This window comes from Ascaphus truei, chromosome 2, assembly GCF_040206685.1.
Source record: "Ascaphus truei isolate aAscTru1 chromosome 2, aAscTru1.hap1, whole genome shotgun sequence".
Lineage (NCBI taxonomy): Eukaryota > Metazoa > Chordata > Amphibia > Anura > Ascaphidae > Ascaphus > Ascaphus truei.
The window spans coordinates 276,075,768-276,083,267 of record NC_134484.1 but is presented as its reverse complement, the minus strand read 5'-3'; the positions used below and the strand labels follow the sequence as shown (position 1 = coordinate 276,083,267).

The following is a 7,500-nucleotide window of genomic DNA, read 5'->3' as shown; positions in this document are numbered from 1 at the left end:
ATTCAAGGGTACCTCCATAATTTTAAGAATACAACTCTATTTTAGGGAGCTGTCAAAATGCATCCCCAACTTGGTGCAGAAAAATACAAAATAATGTTCATGTTATATGCTATGAACACGGACAATCTTGAAGCTATCAGTTGGATAGCCATACTACACTGCATTGCAATGTTTGAAAAATATTCATGTTTTCTTGCATACCAATTAGATTGGTGAGGTCACATGACCAGACATGCACATGGGAGTAACACCAAATTCAAATTCAATGTTTTGTGAAAAAATTATATATTGTATGATTTGGTAAGGAACGCGCCAATGAAAATGTAGTTCAAAAGGAAATGTAGTTCTCTTAATTGCCAACTTCTCAGTACATTGCAGAGGGACTTTCTCAAGTCTGTACAAAGAAGCACATTAGGAGTGCTGCTCTTCTGGCAGACAATACACTACAGGATTGTTATTTGAGAGTCCTAGCACCCGCAAGTATTATTTTTTAGTGCTTGTATACAATTGGTTTTTGGTAGGGTACACCACAACATTGACACAGAAATATGGTCTAAAAATGTTATTGCAAGAATTTGAAAATTTAGCTGTCAACTTTCCTAGGCAAAAAATAGCATTAATGCCAAAGCTGTTCGTGCTTCAAAGTAAGTACAGTATGTATATAGGGGAAGATACACAATAATTGTGTCAGGTTCACAGCTTCTCCAAATAGTTCACAAGTAAATGAAGAATTCAAGTGTCTCCAAAGATATAGCCTACTGTACAAAAAAACGGAGAAAAGTTATCTTACTCTCCCAGGGGAGAGAGAAACGAGAGGTTCAAATAAAATACCCCCAATAATATAGTAAATATAAAGTAAATATATTATCTTTACTATATAATTGAGTGTGATTTCAATATCTTTGGAGACATTTGGGTTCTTCATTTAGTTGTGAACTATTTGGAGCAGCTGTGGACCTGACAATATAATTGTGTATCTTCCCCTATATACATACTTACCTTGATGCACACACAGCTCTGTTATTAATGCTACCCCCCACTGGGGGGAGGGGAGGGGGGGCCTGTCAGTGCACTGTATTGTGCTTTCTTGAGACCCTAGTTTAGAACTCACTTTGTTTTAGTTCGACATAGTTACCAATAAAATTACCATTTAACCTTTTGTGGAGAAGGTAATGATCTAATTGACTTCTTTAAACCAAATCCAACTGTGCTAAAAACAAAGATTTGGCTGCTTTTGTTTACTTTGCGAAAAAATTCCAAATTGAATTTGCCAGGACCTCTGAATGGGTGAGTACTTGTCTATCAAATGTTTACCACTTGCCCTTGTGTCCTTGTCAGAGGGTCAGTTTGCTTGTGCAAACTCTTGTGGATTGCCTTTTGATATCACACAAAAAAGAGTAGTTGGAGGAAAGCAAACCCTTCCAAGTCTCAGCTCACTATGGACCCTATTCACTAAAGGGTGCTTAGCTTTCTCACCTCTCAACTCCTAATAATTTGAATGGGTGTTAGGTGTGCTAAAGTATAGCACCCTTAGTGAATATGAGCCAATGTTTACAAACACTGAAAAATGATTTAAAAATACTAATGTGTCAGATTTGGGTAAAAACAAACAAACAAAAAAAAAAAACAGGCGTCAGTCACCCACATATAACTCCTTAAACATGTCATGGGTCTTAAGAAACATTGCCACTAAACATGTCATTACCATTAGTACACTTTAGACCTAGGAGGGATTGCCCCATATAAATCACCACATAAACCTAATTTGTAATGTTATCAGGATCTTGTTTCCCATTCATAATGGATGAACAGAAGGACACAGTGGACACAAGGGCACAGTGTCACGAAAACAGAATGATATTGACTGTTCAAAGCATATGCATTCTTCTGTAATCTGAACTTTGATCTCCAGACATCCGTCAGGGTGGGACCTTATTTGGTTAAATTGTAAAACTTAATATATTGACAGCAATGTCTATTATTAAGCCTGTGAGAGAAGTAATTAATGAATCAAAATGCTGAAGTCTGGAATTTTACGCACTGTCTGCTGTTAAGAACATATTTTTTTCAGAGAGTTAAAAACCATATATCAACTTACACTGCAAAGGAATATAATCATTTTTTACTAGAATTTGTTATCTAATTAACCCACACAACTTGACTTATTTTAATGTATTTGGTCACATTAGTAATCAGAAAGTCACTTTAACATTAATGAACTGACACTTTAATGAATATCCTTCTTTGAGTGACTTGTTTTAAATATAATGTACTGCACCGACACACTTTATTCGAGCAAATGCCCGATTTGAACCTGGCAGATACTTGGAATCCGCCGCTGCTCACCTCTTGCATGCTGCGTTGCGTTTGCCTTCCCAGCCACGGTTCATGCCTGGCTGACGGGGGATCTGATATGTTAAATGATAACCAGAAGAATTTACTAGGCGGCAATGTTTCGTTTGTCCACCAGATGGCATAAACTCATGATAACCAGAAGAATTTACTAGGCGGCAATGTTTCGTTTGTCCACCAGATGGCATAAACTCATGACTTAAGTAATGTGTGGACTTTGCAAGTTGTTTCGTTTACTATACCAAAAAAGATACTTTATCCCAGTACAGTATGCTACAGTTTTGTAACTTGTCCTTGAGACTGAAGGAAGAGTTGCAAAAAATGTATCAATTTAGGCTTTACATACAGTACTGTATTAAATAAAGACAAAGATCATTTTCGCTTACACTATTCTACAGAGACATGAGTGTTCAAGTGGAGCCCGCTTTCCAAAAACCTGACAGAAGCTATGCTTATTTGATATGGGCCGCTATTAATGCAACAGAGGATAAGATGGCAACAGTTGTTCAAATTTATCAGTATTTTATCGAAAATTATGACTTTTACAGATTTTCGCCAACTCCTCATTTGTGGAAGCGCGCAATAAGGAAAAGGTTATGTAGTGACCCCTGTTTTCACCGTATTGAGCCCCAATTTGTTGGAGGGTATTGGTGTGTGGCACCGGGTTTTTCCCGTATCTATGATAATGGAGGCGGCAAAAGGCGAAGGGTCGTGTTAAAACGAAATAAGAAGCGACAGTCCCTGCCAAGCAATGCACCAGAACCAGAACCAGCAGCAGCACCAGCTTATCATGATGCCCTCGCCATCGGTGACAACCCTGAGATGGATTTCGCAGCCAGTTTTGATGAAGCTTGCATGTACCTAAGCGATTTCCCGCTGACTACAGGTGGGCTAGTCCCTCTGCAAACTATCGACGTGGGTGATGATGAAAGCTGGACTGGAAGTGGGCCGGCGCCGGCGCAAGCTGAATGGGAAATTCAGTAATACAGTATGGTGAGTACTATTATTTTGGTGGGGCTGGCTGGGTACTTCTTTAGGGGGCTGACCATTACTGTACATTAAAACTTTTCATTTTGTTTTTCCTCAGAAAAGAAAACGGCTAATGGGGGGATTTCGATGGATAATATTGTGCTGTACAGTACAGTATGCTGATGTTTTCCAGCCGAACAGTATACTGTGTAATAAACCCAAATAAATAAAACTATGCATTTATTCTACAGTACATGTTCAGTAAATTACTGCACATACTGTACTGGGGGCGAGATGTGTTTGCAGCAGAGAGAGATTTAATAATATTGTACAGTGAGCAGGGGGTTCCCTGAGCCAGAAATTAATGCTCAGGGAACCCCCCACCCCCTGCTCCTGATCAATATTATTAAAAAAATACACACAGCAGCCGCCAAAAAATAAATAAATAAATGACAATAAATACATTTGAAATACATTTTTATTGATAGTGTAGATGTGCAGGGGGTCTCCGGAGCTGAACTGCGTTGGTTTTAGGTCTGGAGACCCCGTGCCCCCCGAGATACAGGCCCCTTTAGGGGGTGCCGGTATCCCTCTGCGTTTAAAGGTCCCGATCACGTGACCGCGGCCTGTAAACCAAGCAGAGCAGAGGGATACCGGCACCCCCTAAAGGGGCCTGTATCTCGGGGGGCACGGGGTCCCCAGACCTGAAACCTGTGCGCTTCAGCTCTGGAGACCCTCTGTACATGTACACTATCAATAAAACACATACAATATACAGTATAAATAAACACTCGTTCTTTACCTTAGCGTCTATGCGCTATGGTAAAGAAGCATTATTTTAATAATATTGTAAAGTGAGCAGGGGGTTCCGTGAGCCAGAAATTAATGCTCAGGGAACCCCCCCCCCCCCTCTCCTGATCAATATTATTAAAAATACGGAAACTGCTGCGGTCACGTGATCGGGACCTTTAAACGCAGAGGGATACCGGCACCCCCTAAAGGGGCCTGTATCTCGGGGGGCACGGGGTCCCCAGACCTAAAACCAACGCGGTTCAGCTCCGGAGACCCCCTGCACATCTACACTATCAATAAAACATTGAAGGGCTCAAGGAAATCTTTTTGAATCAGTGTAAACTACTGTTTTAATATCTGTGTTATATTGCTATTTTATCTTCCACCATCATTGTACTGTGCTGCAGCATTTGTTGCCACCTTACAAATAAATAATAATGAATATTCTCCCACAATGAATTCCAATGTCCCATATCACACTTTTTAAGAAAAGGAGCTTTTGTCTTTTTCCAAGATTGCTGAGAGGCAGCAAGTCAATTATTGGTTACCGTAACTTATAGGATCGCTGCCAGCCTTCTCTTAGTGGGCATTTTGTCTTAATTTCTGACAGTGTATGATTTATATGGTTTTGCATCAGGAAAGATACCACCCAATTAAAAAAAACCATAAATAATAATAATAACTGTTAAAAAAAAGTTGAGCGTCACAAATTGATATTTTAAGAGCTGCATGTGATTTCTGGGAAGATCATTTAACCTGTCCTAAGTGTCCTATTTATTACCACTGTAGCCCTGGTCTGTTTTTCCCCTCTGACAGCCCCCTCCGCAAGTGCCGAGCAATCGCGGGTGCCGCTGTCGCCACTGACGGACCCGCCAGCATAACGCGAGGGTGGGGGCTAATGCAGGGAGCCGTGCGCTGTTCCCTGAGGCGGCCGATTGCCGGGGACGCGAGCGGCCCGTTGTTAGGGCCGCAATCGCGTTGCCGAGGTCCGGGCGGCTTGCGGAACAGGGCGCCGCCATTGCGCGTTTGTTCGCGCATTCGCAGTGACAGGCAGGCGCAGGGAAGGCCCCAGACAGATTGCACGAGAGCAGGGTCAGCCAGAGAAAGGTTGCGGCGGCCATTAGGCGTTCGCGCATGCGCAGGTCAAGTGCGCACGCGGCCCCAATACAGATATAGCCTCCTTGGGACTACAACTCCCAGGAGGCCTAGGGAGGCAGGCACCAGGTGCCTGATAGGAGCCAATAGGGCTGGAGGATTCCCAGACAGCCAGAATAAGATACATTTTGTGCGCTGTGCAACGGCAGTTGGAGCTGGGAGCAGGAAGGGGAAGGAAGGGTGCAGGGAGCGAGTGGCTCCTGCACCAGGTGAGGATCCCCAAGTCCCAGGCAGGCCCCAATCCCTGTTAGGGTAGTGGGTAATTGATAAGGGACGGCCCGAGATAGGGAGGCTGCCCTTAGGTGTAAGAGTGTGTGCAGCGTGTGCGGTGTGTAAGGCTAAGGCCCCGGTCACGGCGCTCTAATGCGCGCCCGCGCTTTCGGCTGCGCGTTCCGGCGATTCCCCGGTCTGCAGCTCACTGCAGGAGCAGAGACCGGGGGGGGGCGTGCCGGAGGAGTGACGGGGGCGCGGCCATGACGTCACCCGGCAGGTTCGCCCTCATTGGCTGAACCGCCGGGGGGCGTGCCTAGCCGCTCGACGCGAGTTCCTGCTCTCAATTCTATTGAGAGCAGGAGTAGCTCTCGCGCGAGCGCTGCGGCCCCCCCGGCGCCATTGCGGGGAGGGCTCTGGTGAGCGCAGCGTCCGCCACAGCGGACGCTGCAGCATGCAGCGGGGGCAAGGCCTTATGGCTGCATGTTGTTGCTGCAGGTTGTTGCTGCGAGGCTAGTACTAGTTACAGTTAGGACTGGGACGAGCGAGGGGAGTGGGATAGGTCATAACCCCTGCAGGCCCATAGGAGTTCCCCAAGCCACTACAGGTTGCTGTACTACAGGGACAGGGCCTAGGCTAGGGTTCCTGTCACGTTAGTGCCACTTAGATAGATAAGGACACAGCGGCTGCTGCTGTTCCTGGGAAGCGGTTCGGACCCACGTTGGGGTCCGCAGAGACTACTCCAGAGTGGTACCGCCCTGACGGTCCACGTGCCCGGAGTTCGGTTGGGGATCAGATGACGTCATCTTACAACTGACCCTTTGCGAAGAGTTGCTGACCCGAGCACCGGAGTGCTCGGCAGGTATCACATATTCCTAAGTGCACCACCGGGCCCTTAGTTAATAGTGACTGCGCAGTCACCCACGATCTCTGCAAGAGTGCGGGACATTGGGTGGGGTTCTAAGGACACTGGGTGGGACCACTCGGTGTTGGGGGAAGCGTTTGGTGAGACGCCTTGGTTATTAGTGTCTCCTCTGTAGAGGGACACCTGTCATTCTATGGTTGCTATATGTGTGTATGTCCTTAAGTAAAAGGTTATGTTGTGTTATGTTCTCTAAACACGTTAGTAAAGTATTAGTTATTATCTATACAGTGTATGTGTGTTGTTGTATTTCTTGCCCAGGGGAATCTCACGTCACGGGGATCCTGGGTAAGTGGAGGCGCTGCGCTATGTAAATGTGTAAGTATTACCCCAGGCTCCCAGCTAGCGGAGGCTCAGATCTCCTGGAGCCGCAGGTTGAGTACAGTACCAGTAGTCCCTTAGGAAGGTGTCAGAAAAAGGGCTACACCACTATGAACCATAACATCTTCATAGCTAAACATGTGTAATTATGCATTTCCTATGGCTTAAACCCATTTGCTGGTAGAAGAGCACGCAGAGTCATTAGTATCAAGGATTAAATTTAATTTATGAAATTAACATTCCTGCAGTGTTAAATTCAGGGCCACGACAGCTTTCCTGGGCCCAAAACTAGAGTTTCCATCTGGGCCCCCCTTTCGGCGGCCTTGCAAGTATCCCCCTCTCTCTTTCTCTTATAACACACACACACACACACACACACACACACACACACACACACACACACACACACACACACACACACACACACACACACACACACACACACACACACACATATCCCTCTCTCTATTTCTCTCCTCCTTACACTCCCTTTCTCTCCCTCCTCCCATGTATTTGTCCCCTCTCTAACTTTCCCCCTTTCTCACAGTATCCCCTCTCAATTTTTTCTCTCTATCTCTCTCCCCCATCTCTCTGTCCCTGCTCGCCCCCTTTCCCCCCTCTATCTCAGTCTATGCGCCCCTCTGTCTCATTCTCTCCCCTCCGTGTCACTCTCTCGCCTCCTCTATCTCACTCTCCTCCCCTCTGCCCCGCTCTCTCTCCCCCCTCTGTTCTCACTCTCCCTCCTCTGTCTATCTCTCCCAGTGCCACCGACAGGGTGG

The 7,500-nt window shown here is 45.7% G+C and overlaps 1 protein-coding gene across 2 annotated transcripts in view; it reads left to right on the top strand.

Moving 5' to 3' along the window:
- The window catches only part of DNAH5 (dynein axonemal heavy chain 5), a 463,741-nt gene that overhangs the window by 1,205 nt on the left and 455,036 nt on the right, over positions 1-7,500 (top strand). The window lies entirely within an intron of this gene.